Below are 16045 nucleotides of genomic sequence, written 5' to 3'. Positions count from 1 at the left end.
TAATAGCATTAACACTGACCATTCCTGAAAATTCTTTTTATATGAAGTTGGAAAAATAAACTGCATTGTTAAATTAACGTGAAACGAGCAGATATTAATAAATTTCCTTCTCTGTCAGAAAACTGAAAAGGTCACTGATACCGCCACTGTTTTGGGGTTTTCAACTTAACGTTACATTTTATCAAACACTGTTTGATTTAGAAACTTCAAATTACGTTAATATGTAGGAAATTGAACGGAGATTACAATGGAATTAAAAAATAATTCTAAAATTAAGTCAAGATTATTTTTACTCTTATACTTGTTAGAAAAATAACATGCGGGCCGCTCTGTGACCGCAAGAATTCAGCTGCGGAAGTTAAATTTGGTATGCTGAAAGAGCCAAATTTGTTTTTAACCGTAACATAGAGTCTTTATTTCCTTTTAGAAACTCTTATTTGTTTGAAAGTTATTACAATTTAAAAGTTTTTTTTTCATTTTTTCTTTAACTAATAATTATTTATTGATTGTTGTGGAAAAAGTTTTCATTTACGCGATTTTCATAATATCCCTCTTGACTTAATATTAAAAATAATGAAAATAAAGAAAAAAATATTATATAGAAAAAGGCTAGGTGTTGCCAAATATAAAACTTCGACATTTTATACCGACATTTGAAAATATGTGTAGAATAAAGAGAAATAAGAATTGTTTCTTATATGATCGGTTAACAAGAAAAAATTACTTCTAATTTATAAATTCTTTTCATTGTGTCGCACACTCTGCCTTTCTAAAATGTAATTTTTTTAAGCGCAGTTATTTATCATTCAAATCCAGCTATCCTTTTTATTTTGTCAAAATTAACAAGTTAATATAATGAACTTAAATAAAAGTATAATAATTTTACATTAAGCAAATAATTTTTAATCGACTTTTCAGGAAAAAAAAACTTTTAAGAACATTGTTAAGAACAGTTTGTGCCAAATGCCTCTAGTTCTGAGAGAATAAAAAAACGAATTTGCGCGCGGGCATAAACTGCTTTTTCCATAGAACATCTTCAATGCGTAATAACTCTCGGCGAGACCGTTTTTCCTTCTTCTTCATTTGTCAAAACTTAGGAATCCTTAAAATGCAACTGCTGGCAATCCAATCGTAATTTTTACTTAAAAAAGTGGAAGAAAACAATTTGTACTTGATCTTCAATTATTTCAAACTTGATGAATGAGATTCAACTACAGGGATTATCGAGCGTAGCGAACAGGTGACGGTGCCTCCATGTAGAAAACAAGGATACATAAAAATAAATTGTGTCGAACAACTATTATCAGTAAGCGTATGATTAATATTTAAAATTGTCTCTAAAAAAGGACTGTAGAAGCTGATCAATTGATAAAAATTTATCTGCTGCAGTCAAGGTATAAATTATCGTCACTATCTGAAAAACATTTAATATATTTAAATATTAGCATGTTTACGAATTATGACCTGTTTTTGAATTTTTTTTAAATTAACGTCAAACTTTAACCGGATTTCAATAAATTAGTTCAAAAAGAACTGCATTCTTTAAAAAGGAGGTATGAAAATGATTCATTGGATTCGTTTTGTACTATGAAAATTGCCAAGTCCATTCGGCAGCATGAAATACTATTTCATTTTTCACCAGTTTATGGTTAAAAGAGCTCCACTTAGTTCTAATTTCATAATCATTCAATTTCGTCTAAATAGTTATGCCTTTTCTGAAATATTGATTTGCAAATTTACCATAAATTTAAAACTATACCTACAGTTTAATGGGACAAACAGATAAAATTTCGGTTCTCTTACCGTTATTTTAATATTTCAGTCATATTTCTGTTATTAGTTCCTAAGATTTAAAACATAGCACAATTTTAAAATTTGTTAACCCAAAACCCCTTGTGAGAAAAAAACAATGTTTTTAATTCATGTATAGGAAACATTTTGCAAATGACATTTGAAAATGATTAAATGTATGTTTATTATTTTGTATTGTTATGTTTCTTTCATTTTTCTACAACTAGGGAACATTACTGGAAAATGAGTAATTTTTCACACAATGCATTTTTATTTAAATCTTATATCGACTTCGTAGAAGAAAAAATCGGTGACTTTTTTTCAATCCTGCTGTAACTTTTGTATTTTTTCCAGCTTTAAATACAATGCTATTTTTATTAACACTTGAATTGAAGTATGTGACGAATGTAGTGTAAAGAAAGATTGAAACAGAGAAATTTAATGTTTAATTTTGTCTAATTTGCTATTTAAAGAATTTAGTTTCAAAATAAAACTCAATAACGCAATTATGGTTTTAAATAACTACTCCGCTATTTAATTGGTTAAGGCAATATGCAGTAGAACATTTTTTTATTTATGTCACATTTTATGCTAGAATAAATAGTGCAGACCCTTGCCACACATGAATGATAAATTTGCTTGACTATAGTAAGCAGAAGGGAGAGGGGGGGGGGATATTGTCGCCGCAGTGTCCTCAATTGGTTCTGCCTGGACAAAAGCCGTACCGACTGTGATTCTGTGTAAATTGGCGAAATTCTATCAAAGTTAAAAGAAAGGCAACCCTACAAGACCCTACACTTTATATTTTCTGCCATCTATCCGCAGGACTCGAAAACACGTCTAAAGTAAAAAATAAAAAACAGCGCCATCTATGTATTGCATTCAAAACAGTTTTTTTTCCTTAATGTATATAAACTATTTTAAAAATAAATTAATGCTGCATGAAAAAATATTTTTGTAATGCAAATAAAAAATAAATATAATTAACGTTTTGAAAGTATAATTTTAATTTTTATTTATATTCTGTATTATAAGTTTTTAAAAAAAATTATTTGCTTAATATTTTGAAGTTTAATTAATAAAAATATCCAAATGTATTTTTATTACTTAAAAACGTATATTTAAGAATAAAATTTCCTAAACAATTATTATTTTCAAGTATTGCTTAAAAGTTTAGGGGAAAAAAAGTTATTTACTTTATTAGACTAGACATTTGCTATAAACAGTCAGAAAATTTAAACACGATTTTTTTAAAATTCAAAATTCTTAAGACCATTTAAACTATTTTGAATCCAGTTTTTAAGAAGTAAGTGATTAAACTAAGATATTAAATTTGAAATGAACATTAAAATAAAAATAAAATAAAAAACAATTTATATAAATAAAACGTTTACTATTATAAATGGTATACATTCATTATTACAAAACACTTAAATTGTAATAAAAGTCAGTAAATTAATGTAATAAAAAAGCCCATCTCATTAAAAATCCTTGCTCTAAATTCAAGATATTTATAATTTCTAGGAGGATTTAAGCAATTTACAATATTTTTTTATTCATTTATTTTCTATAAATAGATTTTTTTATTTACATGAATTTTAAACTTACCTATTCATTTTTGTTTTAGAGAAGGTTTAAAAAAGGAGTCATAGTCTGGAAAAAATTTATGTTAATTTCATTTGGGGCTTACAGTAATAATTTTCAAGCGACCAAAACATAAACAATGGGAAAAGTTTTCATATCACTTCTTCCTAAAATGACAAAAAATAGACAATGACGGACCTTTAGCCTTTTACTGCTATCATATAAATTATACTAGATTTTTTTTTTTTACCATGAATTACAAAAATGATGGATTTTTTATTGAATCCTTTAACGTTAAAAATAAATGTATCGCTTATTCAATAAAAAAATAATAATAAGTCTTCAATAAGAAAAAGTCTTCAATAAGTATTCAATTCAATAAGTCTTTCTTAAGTACATGTTTAATACAATAAATTTAACAAAATTTTATAATAAACAATCGAAAAAATAAAAACTTTTTCTCAATGAACAAAGGAATTGTTCTAGTTAAAAGTATTAATATTTATTCTTATTTTTAAGGGAGTATGTATTAAATTTTTCTAGAAAGAAAGAATATATTATATTTCGAGTTAAAAATTATACTTCAGAAAATGATTTCAAAAAGAAAAAATAAATAATTATATATATTTATTTAAAAATTTTAATAAAATTTAAAATGATTATTTTTTAATAAAATAATTTTTTTTAAAAATATAATAGGTAATACCACATAAAGTATATTTAGATTATAGTAAAATAATAAAATTCAAGTTTTTAATATTCTATGTAAAAAATTAGCAGTTTTCAAAGAATAATAAAAGTTGTTTTTTTCCTCTCAAAAATACGGTTAACGTTTTATGGATTTTTTCCATTCTCTCCTGATTTTTTTCAAATTTTTGAGTTAAAAGCACATTTTTTACCAACTCTGCATCTATTCATTATTAATCTATTGTAACATTACACTTAATTAACGGTATACAATAAAGGTCCTGTAACTAATTAAGTGTAAGAGGCCAAACAACGGTATACAATAAAGGTCCAGTAACTAATTAAGTGTAAGAGGCCAAACAACGGTTTTATTTTTCGGGCCTGTATAGGTGAAGAGTTATTCCGCCTCTTCCTGAAATGCCTCAAAACAAACGATAAAGGACCCTATTGTACTTGCCTTTTGCCGTTACCCTACCTAGAATGCCAGCTTACGGCCTTACGTTTGCCGTGAGGTGTGTGCTTACTGGGTTCATTAGTCTTTAAAATTCCAAAAGAATTTTTCAGTTGCTGGAATCATATAATAGTCTCATTTGTAACAACTTGTTTTTTAATTTTTTTTTACACAATAGCTTTTATTGTATGCAATTTGCTTTAAAAGTTCAAATATTTATTCTTGGATTGCCATGCAGTCTGTGTGTCTGAAAACTGTATGACCTATTTTATTTTATTTGTTCCTTGCAAAATGGTAATAATTGTTTCTTATTTGATAATAAAAATCTTACTTTTGCTGAGATAACTGATCGCAGGAGTTTTGTTTTATTATCATTACATCGATTAATTTTTTTGAGAAAAGTGTAAGTCCTCAGCCTTTCAACCCAATTGCTTTAAAACTACTTTCTTTATTTAAAGAAAATTATTATGTTTAAAAATTTTTAAGATTCTCTTATTTGACTCAATATCTTGTCTTTAATGAATCAGAAATAAATAAACAGATTGTCCTTATATTGTTATACAGTTATGATATGAGAATGTCAAAGTTGATGCTTACTGTTTACATTATATTTTTATTTTACAAATCATAAAAAGTTTTCTTTAATCAAAATTGTGTTCACCTCATAAATATACTTTAACAGCTACAAATTTTTCAGTCTTTGCTACCAAAGCTGTGGAGTTGGCTAATACGTATGAAGGAATTTATTGTTTGGGACATAACATTTACAAAAAAGTGTCAAATCTAAGTACAATTGTTTGGACGCAAATATTGTTGGCACTGCAAATGGGAATCATTACATCAAATTTAATCATAGATATCAATGTCAGAAAAGTAAAAAAAAAATAAATTCATGTATAAAGCTGACAGCAACAATCTCCTCATCATTACACGTATATAAAAAGAAAATGCTTAAAACTCATAAATTGTGTAGTTACTTAAATTAAAGGTTCTAAAAACTAAACAATAAGGTACAAAACCCTGCTGCATTATAGAATATTGTGTCCACATACTTGGTAAAGACACCATAAATTATTTGCAATAATTTTATAAAAATAATTAAAAAGCTATACCCTACTCATATATCCTACACCCACAACAAAACTGTATCCTAAAAAGGAAATAAAAAAGTAAGAAATAAATATGTGTTTCAGGAAGTCCGGATAAAAAGAGAATGATAATACACAAAAATTTTTTAAAGCAGCTAAATTTATTCACACCTCATGTTCACTCATGCGTTTTTTAAATCGTATGTCGCAAGTGAAACATGCGCGAATTCGAAGATTTTCGCGAGAAAATTTGAAACCCGACTTGGCGAATGTAAGATTGGCGAATTTCAAAATACGGTGCCAAAGAAGTGCCCGGGAGTCGACAATGTGTAAAGTCGCTAACCGGACATCGTTAACTTCTCAAGTTACCATGCACTAACAAAGAGAGGAAAAGGATCCTTTTTTGAAACAGCTACATTCCATCCTTTTTTGAACAGCTACATTCCATTCCACAGCTACATTCCACCACTCGTCCCCCTCAAAGTAAACTTTAACTTCTTAATTCTAAAATAAAGGTCTTTACTTCTTTTACTAACAAATATTTTAATATCATGAAGGGCACACAAATACACTTACAAACTCCTTTTTATTCCTGAAATTCTATTGCATAAAATTGATCATTAAAATTCTTATGATTCTCTTTTTGATATTGAATTTACATTTAATATATGCAGTAAAAATAAAAAAAACGTACAAAAGTGCTTGCATTACAAACTACTAATTTTAGTGCAATCATTACTAATAATAATTCAAATTATTATAATTTTATAGGAAACTATTTAAAACAGCACTAATTCGATAATTAATTATTATGATGGGTCGCTCCTGGGAGAGCAACCCCTCTGTGTAAGGAAGGGACAGTGAGTAAACTTTGTTTTTGTTTTTACGAAAATAATTCGAAACAATATTTTCATTTAAGGTTTGTTATAGTAGTGTAAAGATTAAAGTGCTAAAATTCTGAATAGCAAACTTAAATCCTTTAATTTTCTATTAAGATATGTTTACCGGACTGTTCGAAATTGATTATATGGGGAAATTTATTTGAGCTAAGTCAAATAAAGAATGAATAAGTCAATACGGCAAAAAAATTACTCAGCGTAAATTACTCAACGTTGAATTACAAGTTGTTTAAAATAAATATTCTACAAAAAATATGAATATCAAAACATGTTTTTTTTTTTTACAAAATAAAGAGTAAAAATTTAATTTAACTATGTCGTATTAGTTAAACTTCGTTATTCCTACTATAATTGCGAAATTTATTATATTTAACTGTAAATAAACTAAGAATAAGTTACTAGATATCAGATATTATTGATATAAAATTTTATTGAAAGATTGGTTTAAACTGTTTTCTAAAAACAGAATTAATCCAAATAAAAAAGATTATTAAAATAAAAAATTAAAAATAGTATGTGTTATTAAGAGAGAAAAAATATACTATACAATTACAATTTTGTTAATAAAATGATTAATAAAAGTCAAAGAATACTATTAGTTTAATAACATGAGAGAATTGTAAATGCACTATTCCAATCACTCGATACCCATTGATCATTTTTTTTCTTGGATAGATTCTTATAAGGTCGTCATAAATTACAAAAGGTGTCTAAATTAATTTTTATCCTTTTGTCAGTCAATGGGCCAAATTGATAATTAATTCCAGCCAATATACGTTTCGTAGAACAATACAAAATTCTTTTCTTTCTTCAGTATTAATATTTATATAATAATTGCTGCCAAAAAGGAGAACAATAGTTGTGTATAAGTTAACTATAAAAAGATTATAAAATGCTTTAAAGTAATTTAATGTAACACTATTAAAAATACGCTCTGAATGATCTAATAATGAATTCTAAGAATTTCAAAAATTATCTTCTTTATTTTTTATTATATCATTTCGAGATCTTTTTGATTTTCGAGATGCTATCATGATTTTTTTCATGACTCTAAGAATTCTTTACTTAAGATAATAGTGTTGAAGTTTTCGATTAAATTGGTCTAATCGAAAAGTGCGAACGCATGAGAACCTAGAATAATGACATTAACATTGACCATTCCTAAAAATTTCTTTTTAAATGAAGTTGGAAAAATAAACTGCATTGCTAAATTAACGTGAAACGAGCAGATACAATTAACAAATTTCCTTCTCTTGTCAGAAGACTGAAAATGTCCCTGACACCGCCACTGTTTCGGGGTTTACATCTTAACGTTACATTTTATCAAACACTGTTAGATTTAGAAACTTCACATTACGAAGATATGTAGGAGATTGAACGGAGATTACAATGGAATTAAAAAATAATTCTAAATTTAAGTCAAGATTATTTTTACTCTTAAACTTGTTAGAAAAATAACACGTGGGCCGCTCTATGGCCGCAAGAATTCAGCTGCAGAAGTTAAATTTGGTATGCTGATAGAGCCAAATTTAGTTTATAACCGTAACATAGTCTTTATTTCCTTTTAGAAACTCTTATTTGTTTGAAAGTTATTACAATTTAAAAGGTTCTTTTTAATTTTTTCTTTAACTAATAAATATTTATCGATTGTTGTGGAAAAATTTTTCATTTACGCGATTTTCATAATATCCCTCTTGACTTAATATTAAAAATAACAAAAATAAAGAAAAAAATATTATATAGAAAAAGATTAGTGAATTTTTCAGTAGAAAATTTTTCATTTACGTGATTTTCATAATATCCCTCTTGACTTAATACTAAAAATAATAAAAATAAAGAAAAAAATATTATATAGAAAAAGATTAGGCGTTGCCAAATATAAAACTTCGACATTTCATACCGACATTTGAAAATATAGGTAGAATAAAGAGAAATAAGAATTGTTTCCTATATGATCTGTTAACAAGAAAAAATTACTTCTAATTTATTAATTCTTCTTATTGTGTCGCGCATTCTGCCTTTCTAAAAGTAATATTTTTAAGCACTGTTATTTATTATTCAAATCCAGCTATTCTTTTTATTTTGTTGCAATTAACAAGTTAATATAATGAATTTAAATAAAAGTATAATAATTTTATATTAAACAAATAATTTTTAATAGACTTTTCAGGAAAAAAAAAAACTTTTAAGAACATTGTTGAGAAAGGTTTGTACCCAATGCCTCTAGTTCTGAGAGAAAAAAAAACGATTTTGCGCGTGGGCATAAACTGCTTTTTCCACAGAACATCTTCAATGCGTAATAACTCTCGACGAGACCGTTTTTCCTTGTTTTTCATTTGTCAAGACTTAGAAAACCTTAAAATACAACTGCTGGCAATCCAATCGTAATTTTTATTTAAAAAAGTGGAAGAAAACGATTTGTACTTGATCTTTAATTATTCAAACTTGATGACCGAGAATCAACTACAGGGATTATCGAGCGTAGCGAACAGGTGACGGTGCCTCCATGTAGAAAACAAGAATACATAAAAATAAATTGTGTCGAACAACTATTATCAGTAAGCGTATGATTAATATTTAAAATCGTCTCTAAAAAGGGACTGTAGAAGCTGATCAATTGATAAAAATTTATCTGCTGCAGTCAAGGTATAAATTATCGTGACTATCTGAAAAACATTTAATATATTTAAATATTTGCATGTTTACGAACTATGATCTGTTTTTGATTTTTTTTTAAATTAACGTCAAACTTTAACCAGATTTCAATAAATTAATTCTGAAAGAACTGCACTCTTTAAAAAGGAGGTATGAAAATTGGATTCGTTTTGTACTATGAAAATTGCCAAGTCGATTCGGCAGAATGAAATACTATTTCATTTTTCGCCAGTTTATGGTTAAAGGAGCTCCACTTAGTTCTAATTACATAATCATTCAATTTCGTCTAAATAGTTATGCCTTTTCTAAAATATTGATTTGCAAATTGACCGTAAATTTAAAACTATACCAACAGTTTATGGGACAAACAGATAAAATTTCGGTTCTCTTACCGTTATTTTCATAATTCAGCCATATTTCTGTTATTAGTTCCTAAGATTTAAAACATAGCACAATTTTAAAATTTGTTAACCCAAAACCCCTTGTGAGAAAAAAACAATGTTTTTAATTCATGTATAAGAAACATTTTGCAAATGACATTTGAAAATGATTAAATGTGTGCTTATTATTTTGTATTGTTATGTTTCTTTCATTTTTCTGCAACTAGGGAACATTACTGGAAAATGAGTAATTTTTCACACAATGCATTTTTAGTTAAATCTTATATCGACTTCGTAGAAGAAAAAATCGGTGACTTTTTTTTAATCCTGCTGTAACTTTTGTATTTTTTCCAGCTTTAAATACGATGCTATTTTTATTAACACTTGAATTGAAGTATGTGACGAATGTAGTGTAAAGAAAGATTGAAACAGAGAAATTTAATGTTTAATTTTGTCTAATTTGCTATTTAAAGAATTTAGTTTTGAAATAAAACTCAATAACGCAATTATGGTTTTAAATAACTACTCCGCTATTTAATTGGTTAAAGCAATATGCAGTAGAAATTTTTTTTATTTTTGTCACATTTTATGCTAGAATAAATAGTGCAGACCCTTGCCACACATGAATGATAGATTTGCTTGACTATAGTAAGCTGAAGGGAGAGGGGGGAGGATATTGTCGCCGCAGTGTCCTCAATTGGTTATGCCTGGACAAAAGCCGTATCGACTGTCTTTCTGTGTAAATTGGCGAAATTCTATCAAAGTTAAAAGAAAGGCAACCCTACAAGACTCTACACTTTATATTTTCTGCCATCTATCCGCAGGACTCGAAAACACGTCTAAAGTAAAAAATAAAAAAACAGCGCCATCTATGTATTGCATTCAAAACAGTTTTTTTTTCCTTAATGTATATAAACTATTTTAAAAATAAATATAATGCTGCATGAAAAAATATTTTTGTAATGCAAATAAAAAATAAATATAATTAACATTTTGAAAGTATAATTTTTATTTCTATTTATATTCTGTATTATAAGTTTTTTTAAAAAAATTATTTGCTTAATATTTTGAAGTTTAATTAATAAAAATATCCAAATGTATTTTTATTACTTAAAAACGTATATTTAAGAATAAAATTTCCTAAACAATTATTACTTACTTCCAAGTATTGCTTAAAAGTTTAGGGGAAAAAAAAGTTATTTACTTTATTAGACTAGACATTTGCTATAAACTAGTCAGAAAATTTAAACACGATTTTTTTAAAATTCAAAATTCTTAAGACTATTTAAACTATTTTGAATCCAGTTTTTAAGACGTAAGTGATTAAACTAAGATATTAAATTTAAAATGAACATTAAAATAAAAATAAAATAAAAAACAGTTTATATAAATAAAACGTTTACTATTATAAATGGTATACATTCATTATTACAGAACACTTAAATTGTAATAAAAGTTAGTAAATTAATGTAATAAAAAAGCCCATTTCATTAAAAATCCTTTCTCTAAATTCAAGATATTTATAATTTCAAGGAGGATTTAAGCAATTTACAATATTTTTTTAATATTTTTTTTCTGTAAATAGATTTTTTTATTTACATGAATTTTAAACTTACCTATTCATTTTTGTTTTAAAGAAGGTTTAAAAGAGGAATCATAGTCTGGAAAAAATTTATGTTAATTTCATTTGGGGCTTACAGTAATAATTTTCAAGCGACCAAAACATAAACAATGGGAAAAGTTTTCATATCGCTTCTTCCTAAAATGCCAAAAAATATACAATAACGGACCTTTAGCCTTTCACTGCTATCATATAAAATTACTAATAGATTTTTTTTTTCTTACCATGAATTACAAAAATTATAAATTTTTTATTAAATCCTTTAACGTTAAAAATAAATGTATCGCTTATTCAATAAAAAAATAATAATAAGTCTTCAATAAGAAAAAGTCTTCAATAAATATTCAATTCAATAAGTCTTTCTTAAGTACATGTTTAATACAATAAATTTAACAAAATTTTATAATAAACAATCGAAAAAATAAAGACTTTTTCTCAATGAACAAAGGAATTGTTCTAGTTATAAGTATTAATATTTATTCTTATTTTTAAGGGAATATGTACTAAATTTTTCTAGAAAGAAAGAATATATTATATTTCGAGTTAAAAATTATACTTCAGAAAATGATTTCAAAAAGAAAAAATAAATAATTATATATATTTATTTAAAAATTGTAATAAAATTTAAAATGATTATTTTTTAATAAAATTATTTTTTTTAAAAATATAATTGGTAATGCCACATAAAGCATATTTAGATTATAGTAAAATAATAAAATTCAAGTTTTTAATATTCTATGTAAAAAATTAGCAGTTTTCAAAGAATAATAAAAATTGTTTTTTTCTTCTCAAAAAATACGGTTAACGTTTTAAGGATTTTTTCCTTTCTCTCCTGATTTTTTTCAAATTTTTGAGTTAAAAGCACATTTTTTACCAACTCTGCATCTATTCATTATTAATCTATTGTAACATTACAATTAATTAACGGTATACAATAAAGGTCCTGTAACTAATTAAGTGTAAGAGGCCAAACAACGGTATGCAATAAAGGTCCTGTAACTAAATAAGTGTAAGAGGCCAAACAACGGTTTTATTTTTCGGGCCTGTATAGGTGAAGAGTTATTCCGCCTCTTCCTGAAATGCCTCAAAACAAACGATAAAGGACCCTATTGTACTTGCCTTTTGCCGTTACCCTACCTAGAATGCCAGCTTACGGCCTTACGTTTGCCGTGAGGTGTGTGTTTACTGGGGTATATATATATATATATATATATATATATATATATATATATATATGTATATGTATATATATATATGTCTATATATATATATATATATATATATATATATATATATATATATATATATATATATATATATATATATATGTATATGTATATGTATATATATATGTATATATATGTATATATATGTATATATATGTATATATATATATATATATATATATATATATATATATATATATATATATATATATATATATATATATATATATATATATATATATATATATATGTATATGTATATGTATATATATATGTATATATATATATATATATATATATATATATATATATATAGACGCCCGGTGGCTGAGCGGTAGCGCTTCGCGCTGTCGTGCCACAGGTCCCTGGTTCGATCCTCGGGCCGGGCAAGGTTGACTCAGCCTTTCATCCCTTCAGTGGGTCGATAAATGAGTACCAAGTATGCTTGGGAACTAAACACTGGGGGTTCCGCGTTCGGCTGATCACCTGACCGGAACATCTGCTCCAGCACCCCAGAGCCCAAGGTCAAGAAAACTGAGATGGGCACAGTAGGCCTTGGCCCTCAAGGGCTGTCGCGCCGCTGAGTTTAGTTAATATATATATATATATATATATATATATATATATAATCATGTATATATGTATATATATATATATAATCATGTATATATATATATATATATATATATATATATATATATATATATATATATATATATATATATATATATATATATATATATATATATATATATAATCATGTATATATGTATATATATATATATAATCATGTATATATATATATGTGGCGTCATCAAAGACTCATCACATCGAACGTCACACAGAACGTCATCTTCATTAAAATGCAACGCGGTTGGAAGAAACCGATCTCTCAAGATGCAAATCAGCTTTTCCCGGACTGCGCGCGCCTGCACTCAAGAAGGATAAAAACCAGCTCACCGACGATCAGTATGCCACTTCGACTTCAGCTCTCACCCGGAGATGTGTGCTGGACCTAAGCCACCTAGTCCCGCATTACTGATGTCTTTCCACTTACTCTGATGATAGACTTTATTTTGTACAACTCTTTTTTAGTATTTTAGTTGTTTATGAAGGAAATAAACTAAGTTATAGTTATAAAATGTCAGGTATCTTCCACATCCTTCCAAACACTAAAGATGGTGACCCTAGGACTAGAACGATATTCAATGGAGTCCTGCAAGAATCAAGAAATTCCCGCACGTAAGTTCCTTATTTTTGCTCATAAAAGGTCTTTTTGATTGCCCTCTGCCGTACAAGGAATATTCTGTGCCTTTTTTGCATTATTTTCTACAATGCCAACAGATAGTGAAGTCATGCGTGTGGCTGTTAAAACACCTCCCGTTTGGAGGGATAATATAGAGTTGTGGTTTAGTAACATTGAGTCCCAATTCGAAATTGCGAACATTACTGCGGACGGTACCAAATTTCACTACGTTGTTTCTGCATTGGACAGTGAACTTTCGTCTTTTGTCTCTGACATAATAAAAAATCCTCCGGCTGAAGATTCCTACGCAGCTCTCAAAAAACGTCTAATCGATCAGTTTTCCGATTCTGAAAGTGCTCGTATTAGGACTTTATAAACTGATATGTCGTTGGGTGATCTGAGACCGTCTCAACTTTTACACAAAATGACTCAATTGTCCGCTACTAAAGTTTCAGATGAGGTACTTAAAATGCTCTGGCTTCAACGTTTACCATTAAACATTCAACAAATTTCATCAGTCAGTTCGGATAAGTTAGAAAGTTTGGCTACAATAGCCGACAAAATCTCTGAAATTACTAATATAACCCCTAACGTTTCTGCAATACAAGATGACTCTGATAGAATTAGTAGACTAGAAGCAACTGTTGCCGAACTGAATAAAACCATAAAGAGACTTTCATCATTTAGGTCAAAATCTCCCAGAAATAGACTGCGAAGCAAGTCTCCAGCAAGAAAACAGTATTCTACGTGCTGGTACCATTTTAAATTCGGAAATAAAGCGCTGAAATGCAAGCAACCATGCAGTTTTCAGGAAAACTAGCTTGCTCGCAAGTTTCGGCGACGGCTTCTGCGAGTTATGATCATAGTCGCTTATTTATTAAAGACCAAAATTCCGGTACGAAATTTCTGGTAGATAGCGGATCAACAGTTTCGGTTTATCCCGTTCAGCGTCCAGCGAAGCATCTTGATAAAAATATCCAATTACTTGCAGCTAACGGCTCGAAAATTTCCACTTATGGGAAAAAGGTGCTTACATTAGACTTAGGATTTCCGCGAACTTTTCGGTGGACTTTCATTCTGGCTGATGTGTCACGGCCGATTTTAGGAGCAGATTTCCTTGAACGATTCGAACTCATTCTGGATATTAAAAATCGTCAACTTATCGATAACACATCTGCAAAGTACATTCGTGGTTTTTACGCCTCTCAGCCGAGTAATAGCATTACCGCAATAGGTAAAAATTCGGTATATCATGAACTTTTATTTAAATTTCCGAATTTGACAAATCCTTCAGTTAATGTCGTAGTAAAGGATCACGGAACTACGCACTGTATTATAACGAGAGGTCCTCCTCTCTGTTCTCGAGCTCGTAGGTTGCCGCCTCATAAATTGGCTGCCGTTAAAGAGCAATTTCAGGAGATGGTCGACCAGGGAATTTGCCGTACTTCCAGCAGTCCTTGGAGCAGCCCCATACATCTCGTACCAAAGGGGAAGAATAATTGGCGTATTTGTGGGGATTACAGCCGGCTCAACAGCGCCACGGAGCCGGACAGATATCCAATACCACACATTCAGGATTTTGCCTCTGAATTACATGGAAAAACAATTTTTACAAAACTGGATCTAAAACGCGCGTATCACCAGATACCTGTTGAACCTAGTGACATTCCAAAAACTGCTTTAATCACCCCAATAGGGTTGTTTGAATTTAAGTACATGACTTTCGGATTAAGGAATGCAGCCCAAACCTTTCAACGGTTTATTGACGAAACATTAAGAGGTTTAAAATGTTTCGCATACCTTGACGACTTACTTATCGCGTCAACGGATTTTGAAACACATTTATCGGACTTGGAGGCTATTTTCACGCGTTTAAATGCTAAAGGACTGGTTTTAAATTTGGATAAATGTATATTTGGTGTAAAAGAACTTACTTTTTTGGGTTGTCTAGTTTCAAAAGATGGAATCAAACCAGATCCCGACAAAGTTGCGGTACTTAGCAACTATCCAAAACCAAACAAAGTTCGTGCCTTACGACGGTTTCTAGCAATGGTCAATTTCTATCGCAGATTTATTCCCAAAGCTGCAATTCAACAAATGGCACTTTACGATCTAACTAAGGGAAGGAAGAAGAATGACTCCACCCCTTTACAATGGACTGATGAATCTAATAAAGCTTTCAATATATGCAAGGAATCAATCGCAAACGCTGCACTTTTAGCACATCCTTACCCTAACGCTAAAATCTCTCTTTCAGTTGATGCTTCAGACCTTGGCATAGGAGCTGTATTACAACAGCATATAGCTGATGGGACCGAACCACTTGCGTTTTTTTCTCGTCGTTTAACACCTGCTGAAAGTAAATACAGTACTTACGACCGAGAATTGCTTGCGATTTATAGTGCTATTAAAAATTT

The sequence above is a fragment of the Parasteatoda tepidariorum genome, chromosome 12 (assembly GCF_982258835.1).
Source record: "Parasteatoda tepidariorum strain Cologne lab strain chromosome 12, Ptep-v5.0, whole genome shotgun sequence".
Taxonomy (NCBI): Eukaryota; Metazoa; Arthropoda; class Arachnida; order Araneae; family Theridiidae; genus Parasteatoda; species Parasteatoda tepidariorum.
This window is presented reverse-complemented; position numbering follows the sequence as displayed.